Source organism: Boleophthalmus pectinirostris, unplaced genomic scaffold (assembly GCF_026225935.1).
Source record: "Boleophthalmus pectinirostris isolate CB_2022bp ecotype Guang Dong unplaced genomic scaffold, ASM2622593v1 HiC_scaffold_16, whole genome shotgun sequence".
Taxonomy (NCBI): domain Eukaryota; kingdom Metazoa; phylum Chordata; class Actinopteri; order Gobiiformes; family Gobiidae; genus Boleophthalmus; species Boleophthalmus pectinirostris.
In genome coordinates this window covers 11,851,380-11,874,471 of record NW_026571095.1, presented here as the reverse complement: position 1 = coordinate 11,874,471, position 23,092 = coordinate 11,851,380, and positions in this window count along the sequence as shown.

The window sequence follows — 23,092 nt, the reverse complement described above, 5'->3', positions numbered from 1 at the left end:
CCAATCAGTCCTAATAAAGGCGCCTCCAAACATCATTTTGTGGTCTGCTGCTGGAGAGGAAACTGCTGCCTGCCTCCATTTTGCACTCTGGACTTTTTGCGCTTGCACTTTTTTTTTTTGTAGCAATTGAAAACCAAAAAAAAAAAGCAAACTGTGTCTGTGTTTTTAAACCTTACTTGCTGAACCCCAACATGCCCGCGGTCACCCTAAGTCACACGGTGTTTGCATAGTGTCAGCATGATGACTCCTAAACATTCCACCATTAGAGATCCATGTAGAACACCCCCACTGTGTTGTTACAAGTATCAGTGCACCGCTTTTAACATACAGACATGAGTTAATAACAGCATAGTAGCAACAACACAAAATCGTACCATCAAAAGACACAAAGAAGAAAATATTAGGTTTTTTTTGTTGAAGCTAACTTATCTTCAGTACATTTTCGGTTAACTGCACTTTTCTTATTAAAGCTATATCGAAACACTTTGATACGAACAATGTTTCTTGTAAACTTTTATCTGTGTGATTGCTCGGCTCTTATCTCTGTTGTATAATACAAGTCACACTGGGGTTATTCGGAAAAACAAACAAAATGATGCTAAGCTTTTTCTATTCTGCAACTAGAGATAAGGCAGATAAGTCTGAACAGAGCGTCACAACAGACATAAACTCAAGTGGCTGTATGTTCTGTTCTGGTGAAGAGATAAACAATGAGACGACATCTTAAAATAGCTTCTGCTGTTAACTACTGGGTGCTGACAGACATGCTACACATATCTTAATTAATTATACATATACTTTCTCATGTCCCTATAAACACAACTATTGTGGGTTGATCTTGAGGTCAAAATAAGTCCTCTCTATACTGTCTGCATCTGATTAGAAAATGGTTTATTGTTTTGTAATCAGGAAGTATACAGTTTTCATGCTAGTTGTTGTTAGCATTACCATGATGGATAAAACTCTGCTCTGGAAAGTTGTGAAATCTATTTATAAATTCATCATGGTGAGAATTAGGATGTTCAGAGTGGTAAATAACTTTGGACCATTGCAAACTTTCTGAAATGAACAAAATTAACTTTTTCAAATTTTTTTTTTAGATAACAAAAATCAGGTACACTGCCTTAAAACATGTTTTTTTTTAACTGTAGCTTAGGATGGTCCAACATTGTTTTTGTAGATTCTCTAGGGCTCCTGTATTTGGTTCCATGTCTGGCCAAAATATTTTGGGTCCAAATTTTATGCAAATTGATTAATATTGCAGCAGTTGCTCGGTTGTTCAAGACATTTGAAAATTGTTCTATAGGGCCTATACTATTAGCCAGGCTGGCGCCACCTAGTGCCTCCACTCAATTTCATTTCTCTCCAGTGACTAGGTCAGGAATCAAAATACTATAGATGGTTCGCAAAAAAACCCCGAAGTGAAAGTCCAGGCACCAGCCAATCAGCGAAGAAGTATACATTCTGTGTTGACAACGATTCCCGAGATCAAAGATTTAGACCCGGAACAAAGAGAATGTTTGATGAATTTTACCAAAGGGAAAGCCCTTCTTCCTAAAGGACGTAGGAAAAGCTTAATATACAAGTTAGCCCTGTTAGCAGAGCGTTACATACTTCACAACCAAATAGCAGCGATTGGTTACATAAAAAAAAAAAAAAAAGTACTCGCCTACCTTCGAGTGAATAAACTAATGCTGCGAGGTCAGACGGTTTTCACAAACTGAATCAAAATGAATCAGACTATTATACTATAACATAGCCATCCAAATAAATAAGGCATTTACTCTGCAAACACAAACTGAAACTTGCGTAAAACTTACTTAGAAAGTCTATAAAAGTTGGGTAGAAAGTCCAGCTCCACTGTGGCTTTGTTGGCATCACAAAAGATGTGCCTGTGCTCTTTGACAACTTAGTAGATCCTGTTTCTGATCTTCATTCTTTGTTAGGCTACAGTTAAAATCTTGAATAAGCTTCCTTCCCCTTTCAGCAACATCATTGTCAACTTTCCTGGGATGCACAATTTTAGCAACCTTCTGAAAGTCAGCAGCCCGGTCTGCTGGGGAATTGTTAAAAAATGTTTTTGGCAGATCAAGAGCTTCGAAGAAACGCATCCTGGTGGTGGAGAAAAAAAATCACTGATCTGCTTCCCTTCATAATCTGCTTGATTAAGGGCATCACGTCACTTTGGTGGAACCTCTGAACCTTCCTTTTCCATAGTATTGTGAACCGTCAGCTTCTTCTGTTCTTCTGTCACACTGGAGTTGAAGAATGCCAGGTAAACCATTTCTTCTCTCAAGTACCAAACATGTTGGCCCAAAGCTGTTATGGCTGCTTTCTTGACAACTGAATTTTCATACTGTGACAGCTTCTTAAGGAATACCAAATCATTTGCCGGAACTTCAAAACTTCATGCCGAAACTTCATGCAGCTTGAGCAACCTCTAAAATTTCTCCTTTTGCATCAAATTTCTTCCTAAATCATCTTTTGGATGCTAAAACCTAATGCAGGGTTCTAATCGAGGTTATCGGAAACTTTATTTTTTACCATGCTTTGAAGAACCACCCTAGTGTAGAGTGTACTTTTTAGTAGCCAATACACTTGTTATTTGAGCTAACACAATGTAATGAAACCCCATAACCAGAAACATTATGTATATCAATAACTATGCATGTAAGAATAATAATTACAGCATAAACAACAGATGTGTTTAAGGATGTGGAACTAGACTTGTCACTTCTCTCCTCGGAGTAAAGCCTGCTTCAGGACGGCTCTGGCAGCATGGTAAGTGGTAAAACTATCCTTAATATAGAGTGCACTTGACATTGATGTCTGACATTGATTTTCAGGTGGGCTCCTTTTGGAGTCTAAAATACATATTTTGCTGGCGGCTCCTTCCTCCCCGGTGCCCTGCTAAGGTTTGTGTCTGTATTCTGTTGGCAGAGACAGCGCTCTTTACAGTGTTACAACCCGAGCAATGCAGATGCTGGAATTATTTACACATGAAACTGTGAACAAGATATGTAGTTTTTACAAAGTGTGTTTTATGCTGTGTAAGAGATTTGATCTAATATTTAGTAATAATGTGTTATATACCAAGATAATTATGTAACATTGTGTAAACTACAGTACTGATCTAAAATAACTTCAAATCACAACATTGTTGCATTGCCAAACCATACCATCTGCCCGCCTCGTCAAAGTGGACTCAGTGAATTCTACATGTAACGCCAGAATTGATTTATTTGGAAAACCACAAGAAATAGATGGTCATAATGGTTCGATAGTTTTTTTTGCCATCTGCTGTCATATTGGTTTTATTTACTGAAGTGAATAAATATGAACTCCAAAACAAACCTAAATATGCCCATCTAGATGTTTCAGATCAGTTTAGTAGCATACATAATTCATTTTAAAGGCCATACATTATACAAAATTGATTATTGGGATTTTAAGCCAAGTTGTAATGTTGTTATCTCCTCAAAAACAGACCTGGGGTTGTGGTTTGTTTCATTCACACATGTTTGAGTAATACTTTATTATTAGTCTGTCTACCTCTCTAAGGCTCATTTGTATTCCACCTTGTGATGTCATGAAGCTTTTTATGTTTTATTTAGTAGAGACCGGCAATTCCAGAGTTGAAATTATCCAAATGATTCTAGTGAAGCATAACCGAGTGGTTTGGATCCTCTTATTAACTACTCATACAATTTGTTCTGGCATAAAATAAAAGGACAAGGGCAATGTGGTATAAAAAGTTACACATCTTTAAATAATTTTCTACACATTCTTCTTATAAGTACACAGCTAACAACTCAACATTTAATTGTAAATGCAGGATTCAACCCACCCCTAACTAAACACAACAAACCACATTTCGTAATCTCAAACCAAGCATTAATGGAAAAAACTTAAAGTGTGTGTGCAACGGTATTAGAGGTGGGCTTTGTTAAGTTAAAGTGCATAGAGTTCCAGATGGTAAAAGTGCTTGTGCTAAGGGGCCTATCTGGGCTAAAGTGACTTGTGCCAACCCTGAGGCCTAACCTTGCATTGCACTGAGAACCCAGCCATATATTGCATTTCCCTCCAAGACCTCAGCTCCTGTCCCACAACATTCATCAAATAAACCACAACAGTAGGAATAAGAATAAAGAGCAAGAATAAAGCAGCAGTGGCAATCTGTTACACAGGGAACAATAATTTAACTTCAGGTAGGCCATTAGCGACCACCACCCCAGGTACACAACAAAAAAGTCATTTACTGAGAATTTAAAAGGGGGAGGGGGGCACGCTACATGGGGCTCGGAGCGTGTTTGGAGTGTCCGTCGTCACCACCTACTCCACACAGCACTTTGAATCCAGATTCCACAATTAACGCATTAGGGCAGGTTTTTAACAGTGGACATTTTCAGGAAAACAGCTTCGCTACTTACATGTGACACGTACTAGCCAGGCTGGTGCCACCTACTGCCTCCGCTCAATTTCATTTCTCTCCAGCGACTAGGTCAGAAATTGGAATACACTAGACGGTTCGCAAAAACCCCGGAAGTGCAAGTTCAGGCACCAGCCAATCAGCAAAGAGCCATACATTCTGTGTTGGCAACGATTCCCAAGATCGAGGATTTAAAGCCGGAACAGAGAGAATGTTTGGTGAATTTCATCAAGGGGAAAGACATTATTGCCCTTCTTCCTATGGGATTTGGGAAAAGCTAAATATACCAGATTGCCCTGTTAGCAGCGCATTACATATGTCACGACAAAATAGCAGCAATTGGTTAAATTAAAAAAAGTAGCCGCTTACCATCGAGCGAACAAATTCTAATGCTCTAAGGTAAGATGGTTTCCACAAAGTGAAACCGGCTGATGTCGAGCCTAAAGCCCCGACAATGGCATGCAGACATATTTTTAGTTACTAATCAGTGACGCTGGGAGCCACGCACAGGTGGGTACATTTGCGGACGCATTACGGTTGGAAAAATATAGTCTCCATGCTAACCACCCAGTTACAGAAGGTGTATGGAGTTAAGTCGGCGTCAGAGCACATCTATTGGAGGGGCGTGGGTCACCAGCAGGGGGGGCACTGTCATTTGAGAAATATTTTAACGCGGTGGAGTCATACACAGCAGAAATACTATCAAACACATTTTTATTTAACAGTATTAGGCTAATTATGTGTTGTTATTATTATCATTATTATGAATATTATTATTATTAGCTGCAATAGTTGTTGAGGCTGTGTGGTAGATGATACGCACATAAGACAATAATAAAAGGTTGAGGTTTATTAAAAACAATAAAGGCCTGCCACTGGTTGTAAACCTTAAATAACAGCCTCGTCAAAAACACCCTGAACAACATCACTGAAAGAAGCAATCGGGCAAGAAATAGCCACGCATCGGGCAGCACCAGGGCTGTAGTGGGCGTGGTACGCGAGGGCACGCCGTCCACACACTTCTCCTGATGTGCGATATAAAAAAAAAAGAAATAAAAAAAAAAAATGGTGGTATAATTTTTGGGAGGGACATCAAGACCAAAATTATAAATACATATTATGAATATTTTGGTTACTAGTTGCTGAACTATATCAGAGCACAATGAACAGCCACGCGAAAACTTTACGAAACAACACAACGTAACACGCCACTCACACCCAGACCCAACAACGTCAGCAAAACTACAATAAGATAAGAGGCAACGGTCACAACATGAACACACGACATCAGTGTCGCTCCTACAGCACACGACAGAACAACCAGAGCAGCTCCACCGCACCCACCAGCTCATTTACGCACTATTTAACTATAACACTATTTCTCTGTGAGGCTCCATCTTCCGATTTGCCGCAAACTAATGAAAACCAGCCTCTTACCTTCTCCAGAGACTGAAGCAGAGTGTTTCCTCTATCCGCTGTTCTACTGGTTCTGTCTCCAAAAGTCTATTGTCCAATATGAAGAGATGAAACTGGTCCAAATCCCGGTCCAGTCAGGTCCGTGACGCGAGGTCCGTAAGCCGAATGCACGAGCTGCTTGTTAAACTAAAACTTAATCCCACTTGCTACTTAAATCTGAAAGTTCCACCAGTCCATATCAGCACCAGGACACCAGGTAGAATTCTGCCTCTGCGCTACGCTCAGACTTTTACACCCAGAAACGAGCGGGCAAAGGTGGAGAGACTTTATCCTCTGCCTGGCCCCGGCGGCGGCAGCGAGAGCTCCGGCCCGGTGGCAACTGTCCCAGCCCCGGCAGCGACTGTCTCGGGTCCCGGCGGCGAATGTCCCGGCCCCAGCAGCGGTAGCAACAGCCCCGGGTCCCGGCGGCGGGTCTGTCAGTGTGTCTTTGGTCTCTCCTCACGACTTCCTGTGTGGAGCTTGAGACTAAAGTAGCAGCTGCCGCTAATCGTGAAGCTGCTGCTCGCTGACGCAGCAGGTTGGCGTGAGTGACAGGACAGTTGTCCAATCAGATTACACTAAATAAACAGAGACTGTGATGTCATTGGTCTGGGCGCTAAAGTTTGTGCCCTCAGCCCGAAGTGAATTGCGCCAATCAAAATCATTTAAAATAGTCACAATAACGGCCTGTGCTGGGGGGTGGGGCACCACTGGCAGCAAGGGGGGCACGGTCCTCAAATGCCCCCCCTTTCCGCCGACACCGACGATATGACATCACTAGGTAGAACAGAGTGATTTCTGTTTGAGAGAAGTACCTGGTATAAATATGCAGGGTTTGCGTGTTAAACATGTGAACGAAACAAAACAAAACTCCAGCTATGTTTGTGATGAAGAAAAAACATTATAACTAAATATTATGTCAGCAGTCACCTCCAGTCTGTCTCTCTAAAGCCTTCAAATCAGGCTAGAAATCTTGGGGTAATGACGGTAGACTTGAACTTTCACAGCCACATCAAATCAATAACATCTGCAGCCTTTTGCCATCTAAAAAAACATAGCAAAAATCAAAGGTATACAGTCTAAAGCAGACTTGGAGAGACTAATCCATGAGACTACTGTAATGGCCTGCTCACTGGCCTCTCCAACCGAGCTGCAGTACATCCAGAACACTGCAGCTCAGGTCATGACTCGTGTACATGTGTCCCACGCTCAGGTCTCTGCACTGGCTTCCTGTGGCTCAGAGAGTAGACTTTAAAGCGGCTCTGCTTGTGTACAAGTCTCTCCATGGCCGAGTACCGAGCACATCTGTGACATGTTAGAGCCATATGAACCATCTCGCACTCTAAACATGGGGAGTCAGAGTTTCAAATTCGTGTAGCTAAAATCTGGAACAGTCTTCACGAAGATGTGAGACAGGCCTCTACTTTGACACTGTTTAAATCCAGGCTCAAAACTGTTCTTGGCAGGTACAGTTCAGAAAGGTTTTCATTCCGTACTCCTCTCTCTCTCTAATGTCTCTCTCTCTTTTTAATTTTATGATGATTATTTATGTTTCGATTTGTTTTTATTGTGATTTTAATGTATTTCTTATTCTGAAAAGCACTTTGAATTACTTTGTGTATGACTTGAACTTGCCTTGCCTATAACATAGAGAGTGTTGGGGAGTAACAGATTACATGTACCGGAGTTACGTAATCAGAATACAAATTATGAGTAACCGTATTCGGTTACAGTTACTGTTTAAGTGAGTGGTAATTGGATTACAGTTACTTTGTTGAAATAAATGGATTACATGGCGGTATTTTCCTGTTTTCACATTTTGGGCTTTTTTTTGTAATTCCACTCATTGCCAGAAACTAATCCAGGTCTAAACTAGATCTTAACCAGGTCTAAACCAGGAATAAACCAGGTCTAAACCAGGACTAAACCAGGACTAAAACCAGGTCTAAACCAGGAATAAACCAGGACAAAAACCAGGTCTAAACTAGATCTAAACTAGATCCAAAACAGGTCTAAAACCAGGACTAAAACAGGACTACAACCAGGTCTACACTAGATCTAAACCAGATCTAAACCAGGTCTAAACCAGGACTAAAACAGGATTTAACAGGACTAAACGAGGAATAAACCAGGACTAAAACAGGACTAAAACCAGGTTTAAACTAGATCTTAACTAGATCTAAAACAGGTCTAAACCAGGTCTAAAACAGGTTTAAAACCAGGACTAAAACAGGATTTAACAGGACTAAAACAGGACTAAAACCTGCTGCGTGGACGTGTCTCCTTTTCTATCAATAATATTTTTAATACGGTTAAAGTCTGGGCTTTTTATTGTCTTTTAGCGGACAAAACATCTTATGTTACAGTTTCCTTGTCTTTGCTTCTCTACAGCAAATCAAGTAATCCAATTTATTCAGATTACGTTACTCACCTTAAGTAATTTAAAGGATTACGTTACAAACTACATTCTGGGGTAGGTAAACTGTAATCTGTAGGGGAATACATTTTAAAAGTAACCTTCCCAACACTGAACATAGATCATAAATAGCGTAATATGGACTCTTAAAAATATATTATTAACTGAAACATCAGGCAGCCAAGTGAAGTTAAACAGTGAGAATTAGAAAAGCTAGCAGTACTGCATTACTCCTGACGGTGGCTCATGCCCTTGACCCTATGAGGCATCCATAGGGGATAATATTCACACGCACTAGACTAGCACTACAGAGCATGCAGTCCTCACTTAAGGGTGACCTAATTAAGCCTGGGGGTAGCTGTAATTACATGCAACCTTCATGCGCCCCGTTCCCTATTGTTATGGCTACTGGCTGCCTATGGACTCAGCCTTTTCTATGCCTCGCCTGTCACCATTCGCAATCCCACAGAGACAACAACATCATTTAGAAGGCTTCCGGATAGGTCCATTTGAGCCCGCTCGCTGCCTTAATTTCCCATTTACGCGTTCACTTTCGAGCCTTGTCTCTTGTTTTGATCACCATTGTATTGGGAATTAATTAAGGCCATATTTTTGTCTCTTGATTTCATGCCTGTCGGAAGTGTCGGGAGACCATATGTCCTGCTATTGTGAAAAAAAAAGAGTGTATTTTTAGTGAAAGAAAAATTATTCTGAAGTTTTTATAATTCTCCTGGCTGGCACCTTTATTCTACTTTCCAAGTTCTATATTGCAAAATGATGAGCCTTATATAAAGTCTGGTCGTGATGTAATATTTCTTTGACATAAGAGATTTTCTGGTTATTAATGTATAAATTCTTGTTGTAATTTTGAGGAGACAGAGTAAGTGATGTGATTTTTCCATATTTCCATTTGCTGGTAACATATGGCTTGACTGCAGCATCTGGGTCTGTAAGACATATTGATTTTACATACTAGATCTACATTTAAAGAAGCTGTTACTACTTGGAATATCATAACTTAAAGCACCACCGTATAGAACTCATTTATCTACATGGAAAATGTTTCGTAGTCTGATTTTTGCTTTTTATTACCATCGAATCAGGCAGGTGAGGTGCTGCCTCCAGAAAGTCGCACAACGTTTGTTTAAAGTAGGCCTAAATCAACTTTTTAAAGCTTTTATCGATGTTTCACCTCAACATTTACGCATCCGTAGTTGTATTTAGAGTGATTCGTGCATGTTTGAGCAGTACTTAATCACTTATTCTCAAGACGCATATTGTCAATCCTTGTTCTCACCAGCATACAACCATTGCTTTGAATTGACTTCATTCTCCATTTTTTCTTACTCTGAGATATGCGCAGGATTAGGCACCTTTGCATAGTCATCAAAAAATCCACTGCTTGCTAGCGTGATATGCAGCTGTCCATAGGTTGGTGCAGACTCTTTGTTGTGATGACATTTACAGCAACGTCAGCTCCTTTTGGGCACCCTATTTTTCGAATGTGGAAGTCAGGTTGTTTCTTTTATTAAGTCACTGCAGCTGGCCAAGCACTCTTGGAGGCATCAGTGTAAGAACCACAGCCCAGGATGGTTTCTTTACATGGCAGCTTTTATTCCAATAACACAGAGAAACCAACATCCTCAGACTAAAAAATTGGTCAAACTTTTAAAAGGGCCGACAGCTTCCCTATGGCCACTATCAACAATTCAGGTGACCAATTAGTCCTACCCCTTTTACAATGAGACATAAATCATACCTTAAAATAAATATTCACATATAATACACACGTATCAATAAAAACATGAACATCCAATTATACAAATCCCCGCCATTTCTCTCAGAATATAAAACTATACATTTTTGTAAACCAGGCACATCCCCACACACTCTCCACTTTTCAAATTTCCCTCTGAGAACCAGTTTAAGCCAGGTGAGGTTCGTTCGGAAGACAATACTCCGCCATTGGTAAGTTTTAACTTGTTGTAACTCCACATTTAGCCATTTTTGATATTCAAGACTTGCTCCTGACCTCACACAACCTACCACCAAGCCTCCGAGCCACAACATTCACAAGCAATGTTTCACTTTTTTTGTTTTTGTTTTTATAAATATAATAAAAATGTCCATACAACATATATTTTTGCATCACTTTATTGAAAGTCATTTAAAATGACCATGACAGGGACCCCACTGTCAGTCATTTTAGATCAGTATTGCAAATTATACCATGATCCACGGGTGCCATGTATTACAGTCATACAGCAAACACAATGGTACATTTTGTGAATGTTAGTAAGAAAATCCAATGTTACATTCTTCACCATTGAGATACTGTATGTTCACTTGCTGCATTAGTTTGTTTTTTTTTTTTTATAATTTGTCAAATTTAAGGGATTGGATACCCAGCACATCCACAATAAGACAGACTTAACTAAACACGCATACAGAAAAAAATAAAAAAAAAATAATAATAATAATAAATAAATAAAATAATAAATAATAATAATAATAATAATAATAATAATAATAATAATAATAATAATAATAATAATAATAATAATAATAATAATAATAATAATAATAATAATAATACAAAAAAAATACTGATACTGTATGTTCACTTGCTGCATTAATATTACCTCCAACCACTAGGGGTCACTAAAAGATTTGATGGTTTGGAGATCACAAGAATAGCCTCTATTCACGCTTAGCAGAAGATGCTGAAAACATGCAGATGACGACTTCCGGTGTAGTTACTGACAGTGGGCATGTGAGAAAACCATGGATTCAGCAGCAGCGTCTTCACAACCTGCCAAAGCTCTCCATGGGGGAACTGACTAATTGCATGTTCAGTGTCACTTACAGGCAGCTGGTTAGAACTGTTGATCTACCCAACATAATGGAACTCTACAATTCATCTTTTGTTTTTTAATTTGACAAATTATAATACACAAATGAAAAGGCAATTTATAAAAGGTTTTCCAAGATTTTGTCAGCGTTACTATCGCCAACAAAGCCCAAAGGAAGTAGTCATCTGCATGTTTCCAAACATCTTCCGGTTTTGTGACTTAAGCACGAATAGAGCCTATAGCAGTGTTTTAGATGCTTCCAGTTTTATAGTCTACAGCTCTGAAAATCCAGAGTAATAAAGTTTAACGTAATCCAACATCTAGTTCTGGCGCTTCTGAGAAAAAGTAAGCATTGGAGAATAAAGCTAATGCCTTGGTGGAGGTCTCTCTTATTACATCTAACTTGATATTTGTGAGTGCAGAAAATACCTCATCTGTTCTGTGATGTTGTTCCTGACTAAATCTGGTACAAGACATCTGCCACATTTATATCTTATCTCAAGCAGCAAATGCTATGAGTAATCTATCAACCAACGCAAGCCTACTTCCACCGCCTGTCACTCAAACTCTCTTCCGCCAACTTCAATTGAAATTCTAATTCTGTATTCTAATGTATTATTATTGCTCCGGGGTGGCCAGGTCCGACGCTAAAAAACATCAAAAACGTGCCGACATTTTAACAATAGCTCCATTAACGTCTTCAATAAGCAGGTTCCAAATGAGTGCCATGTGCGGTATGATAAAAGGGGATGGAGGTCAGTGATAAGAAATGTTATCTCAGAAGCTGTCATCTGTGGCAGCTCTGTGGCTCAGGGCCCTGTTAGTAATTAATCACACTGGCTTAGTAACGCAGTCATTGGATCTTAAAGGGAGCCGCGACCCCGCAAAGGTCACTCTCCCTTTCGGGTTAGTCCATGTTTGTTCGCAGAAAATGAAGGTTTCTTGCAGTAAATCTGGTTAAAGCGTATATGGCAGGTTTTGATGATTCTTAAATTTTGGCTTCATTTGGTGGGATAATACCTGTTGTAAATGTAAATGATTTTTTTTTTTTTTTTTCAATTCAAGAAGCGGTTTCTGAAGAAAATTTGAAAAATTTAGAGAGACTAACTGAATTCAATCCAAAAAGTGCAGCAAAATTTTCACACAACTGATTGACTTTTTATTGTTGTTTTACTCTTTAAACATGATTTCAACAACATTAAGGACTTTTCTTTTATTTTTATTTGTCAAATCATAATTTTGTTTGCTATAATTTACATAATTTGGTTGTTAGGTAACAGTTATGGAATACCCTAGTGTCATGTCACGATTTCCAAAATACCTGAAGTGTGTTTTAGTAAAATGAGTATTCCAACCTGTCATAGTTCTTTTAATGTTCTGGGGCAAAACCTGTTGTAAATGTAAATGATAGTTTTTATGGGTTTTTTTTGTTTTGTTTTTGTTTGTTTGTTTTGTTTGTTTTTTTGTTTTTCAAATCAAGAAGCAGTTTCTGATGAAAAAATATTCTAAAGGGGAATTCGATCCAAAAGTGCGGCACAATTTACATGTTTTGTTTGTTTGTTTTTTTACTCTTTAAACATGATTTCAACATTAAGGACTTTTCTTTTCTTTTTATTTGTCAAATCATAATTTAGTTTGATATAATTTGGTTATTAGGTAACAGTGATGGAATTCCCTAGTGTCATGTCACGATTTCCAACGAGGAAATTTTTTTTTTAAATTTTTGATTAAATTCTTAAAATAATACCTGCTAATACATGTTGTAAATGAAAATTACAGTTTATTTTTTTCTTCAAATCAAGAAGCAGTTTCTGAAGAAAATTTGAAAAATATCGTAATTTAGAGAGACTACGAGGAATTCAATCCAAAACTATGGAACAATTTACACAAGAAGCATGCTTTTTTGTTGTTGTTTTACTCTTTAAACATGATTTCAACAACATTAAAAATGTTTCTTTTAAATTTATTTGTCAAATCATAATTTTGTTTGCTATAATTTGCTTTGTTAGGTAACAGTTATGGAATTCCCTAATGTGACATCACGATTTCCAGATAGAAAAAATGTTTGAACATTTTTAATAAATTGTTAAACATAATGACCTTAAGTGTGTTTTAGTAAAATGAGTATTCCAACCTGTCATAGCTATTTTAATTAGGTGGGATAATACCTGTTGTAAATGTAAATGATAGTTTATTCAAATCAAGAAGCAGTTTTTGAAGAAAATTTGAAAAATATTTTAATTTAGTGAGAATTTGATCCAAAAGTGTGGCACAATTTACACAAGAAACATGTTTTGTTGTTGTTGTTGTTGTTTTTACTGTTTAAATATAGTTTACAATGTTCTTTCATTTTTATTTGTCAAATCATTATTTTGTTTGATATAATTTGGTTGTTAGGCAACAGTTATGGAATTCCCTAATATGACATCATGATTTCCAACTAGGAAAAATGTTTGAACATTTTAATCAATTCTTAAATATAATTACCTTAAGTGTGTTTTAGTAAAATGAGTATTCCGACCTGTCATAGCTACTTTATTTTGGTGGGGTAGTACCTGTTGTAAATATAAATGATTTTTACACCAATCAAGAAGCAATTTGCTAATGACAATCATAATAACTGATAAAAAGGACAAAAAAAAATAAACATGATGAGCAAACAGTTTTCATTATGATTTAGTGTTTTGGCTAAGGACAATTTTCCAATCAGAAAGCAAAATGAGCCTCACATGAGTCTCTCATTTGGGTTGCCAGTTTCAATGCTGAAATTCAGTCAGTTTAAACCTAAAAGGACTCTTTCTGATCTAAACCCTCACTACCTAAACCCAATCAGTGTCGGCTATAACCACAGCTGAAGTAGGAACAGTTTGAATTTTATGAAAGGGTCTTACATATGGCATACGATTTTAAGCTTCACTCCCAAGAGACACAACAGACAAAAACTTGAGGTCAGTAAATAAACATGTTTTTCTCTGTGGTTTCTGTGTCAATTATATGTTTTAATGCACTGTTATTATGAATTCAGGAAAGAGCCAAGAATTTGGTGCAACCTGCTGTGAGGATGTTTTGATCCTTAGATGTATTTTATTATAACACCTAATTTGGCAATAGAAAATGAAAGGGCCAGAACTAATAAGATTACGATCATCCACATATTCATCTTAATCCTCTTTATGTAGCATTCCATTCTGATGACATGCTTATCAGAACATAATAAATCTCATTATCTCTTTAATCCATCTTCAAGTGAGGGTTTAAGGGGAGGATAGCAGTCTTCACAGAGGACAAATGCACATTACACATGTTTACATAGATTTTATGGGCAATCCACAGTTTTGTGTTAGGAATCAATACCAAACTTTGTAGTACATTCTTATTTATAGCCACTGTACCTGGTTTTTACTGTCTTAAAATATGAGTTCACGTCTGTCTCAGCATTATACATCACTATCAGAACAAGGCTCCTGATTGGTTGATGTGACGCAAATATTCACAGAAAGATCAAAAATGTCAACTTTGGCGAATTTTGCGAGCTCCTCCCTTTTGAGAAATTACGCGTTAAAGCCAGTTTTGTAAATTCGCGCCGCTCATTTTGCCTATTCGAACCACTCAAAACGTGCAAATCGCGCTGATCAATTCACATTGTTCGTGCCATTCGCATTTGGTGTGAGCACGGTTTAAGATCATCCATGATACTGGTGCTCCTCCGCTAAAACAGTTTGTTTCTCTGAGCTCTGAAACCACCTCCCGAAACCACTCGATCCGCTGTGCGATCCCCAAACGCAGGACAGCATTTGGAAACTCAGCCTTTTCATGTGTGGCCGTCTGTTAGTGGAACATGTTACCAACAGAGCTGATCATATGTATAAACTATGGCACTTTCTCACACCTGGCGAAACAGTGGTAGCTTGATTCATCAGCCGTTTTCATGTCGTTGAAACCGTCTGACTTTACAGCATTAGAATTTGTTCACTCAACGGTAGACGGGTACTTTTTTTATTTAAACAATCACTGCTACTTGGTTGTGACGTATGTAATGCACCAAATCCCGTAAGAAGAAAAACAATAACGTCTTTCCCTTGATGAAATTCACTAAATATTGATGTTTGTTCCAGTTTTAAATCCTCGATCTTGGGAATTGTTGCCAACACAGAATGTATGGCTTCGTCTACATCCATCTCGACCTCTTTGTTTACTGTTGTGCTGTTCCACAAAAGGGACCCAGACAGGCGCTTGAGTTACAACTTCCAGGATTCTTGCAAACCATCTAGTGTATTCCGATTTCCTGACGTAGTCGCTGGAGAGAAATGAAATTGAGCGGAGGCACTAGGTGGCACCAGCCTGGATAAAACAGTGGCGCCTTTCAAACCAAACCTGTGCCCATAATGTGGACTGATGAGTGTCTGGAGAGAGCGTGATGTTCTGGAGTGAATGAATTGAATGAGGATTTCGATTAAGGATGATGCTGAGAGAACTGGGTGTGAATGATGATACAGAATTGTTAGGATGCTCCGGTTATTTTAAAGACATTCTTTTTGTATGTTTGATTTTATGAACATCAACCTGCCCAGGGACTACAGGTGGAAATGAGCTCTAGTGCTACAACCTGGTACAATGCATCTCTCCTGTTAAGGTTAATGTATACTGTGCACCCTCTTGGTCTCATTAAATAAATAAACTAAGTTAAACTAATTTATAAGGGCTTTTTACACTTTCATATATCAGAGCAGAGTTTGTTTTAAGGATTGCTGTACACTTCCTGATTTTCGAACAATAAAACGCTTCATAATAAAATGCAAACAGTATACAGCAGATGTATTTTGGCCTTAAGAGTTGCTTGTAGAATATATATGTACTGGGCTAAGACAGATTTTGCTCAAATACATAGGGAAAAAATCAGGTATGGGCCCTTTAATGTCAAGATGGACAATGTGATAGTATCAATATCGCTCACCCTGACACAAAATCACTACCACCATGACAGCTGCTAACAAATATTAGCATTTTTCATCCACCTATGTATCTATTAACATATTATTAAACAATATTATCCATCTGCATCCACATAACACTCCATACCATCAAACCACCGTGTTGACTTTGCATATGTCTATTCTCAGAGTAAAGATCAGTTCATTCCCGGCGCGGAGAGACGACTGATGACAAGGATTTGATTTGACCCTCTGGTGTGCGGGAGGAAAGGTTAGAAGGAAAGCCATGACTGCCAAACGTAGCTGCATCGATTTCTCTTCCTCCATCATTGGTCTACCTGCCACTCACTCTAACCGGACTGATTCTGGGATGTGGAGCTTACGATCAATGACAACAGAGAGGAGTTGGCTAAAAGGGGGCTTTATTTAAAGAGGGATATATGTTGCATGACGGAATATTGCATACTATGGAAAATGTAGGTGCACATCAAAGCTCCTATATTATGCTAAATGGATTCTTGTGAGCTTTAGCCATGTTATAATATTGTTACTTCCTCAAAACATACCTGGAGCTGTGTTTTGTTTCATTCACATGTTTGACTATTCCTTTATTATTAGTGTGTCTATCTCCAAAGCTTAAAATGTTTCTTCCACCTTGTGATGTCATGAAGAGGTAGTGTTCAAATTAACAGCTACTTTTAACATTTAGTTTAGTAGAGCTTGGAATTTTGTAAATTTCCCCATGGATCACAGTGGAGTACTTCCTGTATTACCACATGACATCATAAGGTGGAACGGAGTGTTTTTAATCTGAGAGAACTCAGCCTAAATATGCAGGGTTTTTGTGTTCAATATTTATCTGTTTATTTTGTACGATCATAAATGATAAACTTTAGTGCCTTCTTTATTATTATTATGATCATACTTTTGTACAACCATAAACAAAAACATATGTGTGCATTTATGTATATGTGTTATGTATATGTATGTGTGTGTGTATGTATATGTAAGTATGTATGTATGCATGTATGCATGTATGTATGTAAGTATGTATGTATGCATGAGTTTTTTAAATTTTTACACGATAAGTTTTTTAAACTTCAGCCGACTCCTTTTGAGCTTCAGAAATGGTCAGAAACATGCACCTGTACACATCCTTGTTTGTAATGTACCTTGCTCAAACAAAAATAAAAAAATAAAATAAAAAAATAAAATCAATATGTGTGAATGTGACCAAACAAAACTCGAGGTATGTTTGTGATGAGGAAACAACATTATAACATAGATCAGAAAATAGCGTATAATGGGCCTTTTAAGTAAAGAAAAGGAGAATGTGATGATAGATTGTAGAGACATTGTCACAGTGAGTTTTGACAAGATGAAAGTATTTCAGTCTGTACATTCTGTACTGTTGAGATTCTTCTACTTCCATGAATACAGACATTACAAAGATACAACTCAAAATAATGCTGTTTTATAGAGTCATCTTTTTCCTAGACGTTTTACACTTAAGTGTATTATGAAAAAGTGCTGCAGTAAAAACAGCATTTGCCCTCAGACCAGAGAGTAAGCAGTTCAAATGTCTCTTCACTCCTTTTCATCTACACTGCTGAAGCCAATAAAGCTACGGGCCAAAAGCCTACAGGCCTGCCTCTTCTCATGTTTTGAGTTATATATTCAGAGAAAATTTGGTACTGTTTGTTCAGAACTTTCACCTCAGCCCCGCTGTTGTCCAATATAATGTAGTTCCAGTTTAAATCTTGGTTAGCCTTGGTTTAGGTCATTTGAATTTATTGAGTGAGTACACAAAGGATGAATTCATTGTTTCTTCTAGTATTTTCACCTTTCTGCCAAAACACAGAAAAGTCTTCTTTGACTGAAAATCTTTTGTTTGAACTGAATATGCCTTGGCTGCTATTCATTTTTACATAACTCTAGTAATTCTAATAGTTTTCTTTTAACTTTCATTTAAAGGCGCATTGCACAACTTTTCTGTTGGATGGTCTGTCACCTGCTTGTCTCCATGGAGATCTTATTGCTTTCCCTGGAATATTCCACGTTATGACATTAAGCATATTTATCTGGCATTTATTCATTACGCTTCTATTCTTCAAGACTATATTTGTCTTTTTTAATCTATACCGTGGAACATGCTAAACAAAGCACAGTCTCCATAGAGACAAGCAGGTGATGGACTCCCCACTAGAAAAGTTGCACAATGCACTTTTAAATTAAACTGTTATTTACCCTTCACTTTAATGAAAATACGTCTGTCTATTGGATACCATATTCTGAAGCATATACTCTAAAATAAACAACAGATTACTTAAACTTGAAATGTACTGTTCATTAAAGGCCGTCACACACTACAGGATTTTTAAACATGCATCAAAAAGCGCACACCCCAGACACAAGAAGAATCTTATGAGACTTAAAATCTCCAATCACAAAGACTCCAGCGGGATACTGTGAGCGAGATCACGTCAGCTGTTTCCTGTTCACAGTAAAACCACTCACTTTGAGACTTGATCAGAGCACTGTACTTCTAGTTTAGATACAAGACAAAACTGTGTTATTATTATTTGTGAAATGTGGTGGAATACTTCAAATACATGATTTTTAAAACATAAAAAATTGGCGATAAAGTCCACTGGAAGTAGAGTCACTATCACAAATCTGCAGCTTCACCCCGATCCACGAGCTGTATGGATATAAACAGACATACGTGAGGAACTACTCTTGCCTTTTTCCGTTTAAAAAATGCTTCAAACTGGATTAACAGCTCCGTTTTGTGGAGTGGGTGTCATTAGGACACATTCTATGGATAATATGAATGAAAATACTGCAGTTTAACTTTACAACTATACAAGAGCTGAGTAACGATTATTTTCACTATACTGACTTTGTGTCTTGTGCCTGTGTGTCTGTAACTCCATTTGCAGCTGATGCTCAGTTTTATTGTCTTTTACCATATACGATATGAAAGAGCAGAGTGCAGCGGCTTCATAATCGCACACAAAGACGAGAAGAGAAGCAAATCGCAGCCAAAATCGGGCAAATTCTCTTGTAATGGCCTTCACTCCTATTTCAAACTCCCATGTCAAACTCATTTAAAGATCTTTAAAGCTTTAACTGTTGCCATTTATAATTTATTTAATCACCCTTTTTTTCTTTTTTTTTTTATTATATTATATTATATTGTGATGTGTGTGAGCTATTGTGTCCAAATAATTCCCCCCGAGTTTGTCTAAATCTCAGTCCAAGTCTCATCTTTTTTTTAACTTTGCTGTATTTCACTGCTTTCAGATACTGTAACTACAACTTTTTCAACATGTATTTCTGAACACTTTTTCACTTGCCCTTGACCGTTGCAAGCTTTATTACCCAGCATGCTTCACTGCTGGCACAAGTTTTAACTGATTTGGTGAGCAGAGAAACCAACTTTAAACCAACAGCTCCATCAGTCTAGGATCTTCTGTGGCACTGTAGTGTTCAGGACCTAGGGTTGGTGGTTCAAATCCTGACTGTGGATCCTTAAAATTGTCAACAGTATTTTTTTTTTCTGTTCAAGGTATTCCAACACACACTATCAGCTTTGTATTTGTATATGTTTCTTTCTTCAGTTTAAAGGTCCTATATTATACCAAATTGACTTAAATGAAATGGAAATGTGGTTTATGTCATTCACACATGTTTGAGTAATCCTTTATTATTAGTATGTTTACATCTCGAAAGCTCAAAATGCTCTGTTCCACCATGTGATGTCATGAAGCAGTAGGTTTAAAGTTACTACAAAAGCTACTTTTTACCTTTTGTTCAGTCGAGATTGGCGATTCTAGGCCTAAAGTCAACTAAATCATTTTTTCTCAAAGACTGGGTCACGACTCTCAGGTCAAGACATTTTTTTTGAGTCGCCTTGTCACGACATGCATGTAGGTCTGCAATATACAGTTCTGACTCATGAGGGAGCTAGAGTATATCTATGCTTATTCCTTTCACTATTACATATATGTGTGAATAGGGATTTTCTGTGCTCACAAAAATGAAGCCAAAGCACAGAAATAGACTTAATGCTTCAAAAACACAGACAGGTCCACCTATCTCATTAGAAATGTGGAAATGTTAAAGGGACAGTCCTGAATTTTGGACATAGGACCTCATTTCCTTGTTAGCCAGAGTGTTGGAGACGTGTGGAGACACTTTTAAAAAAATATTCCATCTAGTCCTTGTATTTGCAGAGGTCACTGGTGCTTGGCTAGTGCATGTCAATGGCCATAGTTATCCTGCTACAAGCAAAACAATTATTACGCCGGACTGTCAATGTAAATGTTTGTGTCGAATAATTTTAGAAGTAAAACCAATCTTGCATTTGAAGGATTTATGTCTGAGCAGCAGCAGCGAGTTGTACTTCCTGATACAAAGCTTGGCATTGATGGACTGATATCACCTAACACCTATCTTACCGGCAAAGTAAAATAGTCCCTCAACATGCGACGATTCATGCGATACAAGGTTAGTTTTATTTCAAACATTATTCTATCAACACAGACATTTACATCGACAGTCTGCCGTAATAACAGATTTGCTTCGGGTGTTTTGTGGAGTGGGTAAGACTGTTTTTAGTGGCAGGATAACTATGACCATTGACATGCACTAGCCTAGCACCAGTGACCTCTGCAAATACAAGGACTGGATGGAATATTTTTAAAAATGTCTCCACACGTCTCCAACACTCTGACTCACTAGGAAATGAAGTTCTATGTCCAAAACCCTGGACTGTCCCTTTAAGACATGTCTGGTATCATTTCTAACCATTTTGTAATTATTTTATTGACTATTTTGTTCCAGTATTGCTGATTCAATTGAATGTTGATGACCAAATAGGCGACTTGTGAATACCTGTTATATTGCTGGTCCAATGACTGTTTTTCATTGTTTAAAACTTGAGTAATACAAATTGTTCAGAGAGACACGATCACTCAGTCAACAATAAAATATCCTCATTAATGTTCAATAATGGTCAAATCCACCTTAATTTTGTGATTTATGAATAATGTCTATTGAATTGGATCGCAAAGGTTTGTGACTTTTAAAATATGGGTTCCCAGAAAAAAAGTTTGGGAAACACTGATATAAATTATTCTAGTGTATCTCTATCTAGTGTAGGGGTCACCAAACATTTTTCTCTGGGGGCCACATTATCGCTCCTGACTGTGATGGGGGGCCGGGGTCAGATAGGCAGAAAGGAATACATGCTGTTGAGTAGCCAGTTCGCCTTTCAGCCCCCGAATCCTGTCTTCTCTTGTTTGCTCTCACAAGTTAGTGGGTTTCGTAATGACGACACATAATATTCTATGAAAACCGCCATACTTTCTTTACATATCAGACAAACTGCATGCACAGTCCTTACACTGAACAAAAAAAATAATCGGTCGTCCACTATTCTTTGAAAACTCAGCACTCTCTGTCAACTTTTCGAACTTTAACACTCACCATTTTGCTGTCCTTAACTGCACTACAGAACTCTGCGCGTGTGCTGATTGTCACTGTTTGATGTCGAGCTTGTGAAGTGATAAAAATTCGGCGGCAAATTCAGCGGCAAATGTAAATACGTCATATAATTATTTAAATACAAACACTTCATCTATATATCATACTTTAAACTGAAAAAAGAAAAAAAATCAACAAAATACAAGATGCAGACATGTTATTATTTGCCAGAAAGTAATCTTAAAAAATAGGCCAGGACAACTTTTGAGGACTGTCTCATAGGGCCAGTTCAAGTGGTGGTGACCCCTGATCAAGTGTACGGAGCACTTCCTGTATTACCACATGACATAACAAAGTTTTTGTTTGAGAGAAAAACTAAATACGCAGGCTTGCAGGCTAAAAACACAACTCCAAGTATGTTTGTGGTGAGGAAACAACAATACAACATATCTCAGAAAACTGTGTAGTATGGACGCTTTAACCACTCCATCACACTTCCATTATAGCAGCGCTAGTTTTCTGTACAGTACAATCCAAAAGTGGTTCCCTGCCACAGTAGATTTGTCCAGGGCTACTTCTTCAGACCCCGCTGCACTCCGTGGCCGGTCAAATCCAGTGTTTTTAACTGTGCACATCATCATTTGCTGCTTTATTTTTGCTACGCTGCCTGTGTTCCTGTGTAGCTAGCCCCCTCATAGGCCCATGTTGATCCAAGCCTGACAGCAAATCAATAAATTGTATTCCCTCTGCAGCGCTGCTAGTGGATATAAAAAATGTCTTCTGAGTTGGGTCTTAGAACATGAAAGAGATCGACATGTAAGGGCTGTTGGTGTGGTTTAACTTGGCCAGACTTTGGTATAAATAAACAACAAAGTGGTCACAGGGCTTAGTAAGAGATTTGTGGCCGTGCTCTATTGATTTTATTTTACAACAGCCTCTGAAACGTTTATTTAAATTCACCTGCCGTACGTATTGAGCAACTGCGTGCGTGTTTTGTCCCGCTGGGGCCACCGCACTCATCTGTACTGACAACACAGCTTTCAAGTCTGACAGAATAATCAAGAAATTTCCAAAAATACTTTAAAATGTTGAGTTGAGGTGTAAAAATAGAGAAAGTGGAATTCAGCAAAAGTTCAGTGTAATCAGATTTAAGGGTTGTTGGTTAGTACAATATTTTTCTTTGTGGAATGAGGCCATGATGTCTTTATTGCATCAAAAATCACAGAAAAAAATGTATCCTTATTCTGAGCGGACTTGCATTTCCACAAACCTGATATTCATTTGTTTTGAGACAGGCTTGCTCCTGCTTGTTTCCTGGGAAATGTTGTTTGTTTGGCTATAATATTCCATGATATGGCAAAAAAAATGTTCTGAAGTATGATTTCAGCTTTCTATTTCCATTGAATCTTGCTCCTCCTGAATGTTACGTACTGTACCTTTAAATGTGAAATTTTATTTGGTTGCAGATGCCAAGGCTGGTATCTGAATTTTAGATTCTGACACAGTATATATATATATA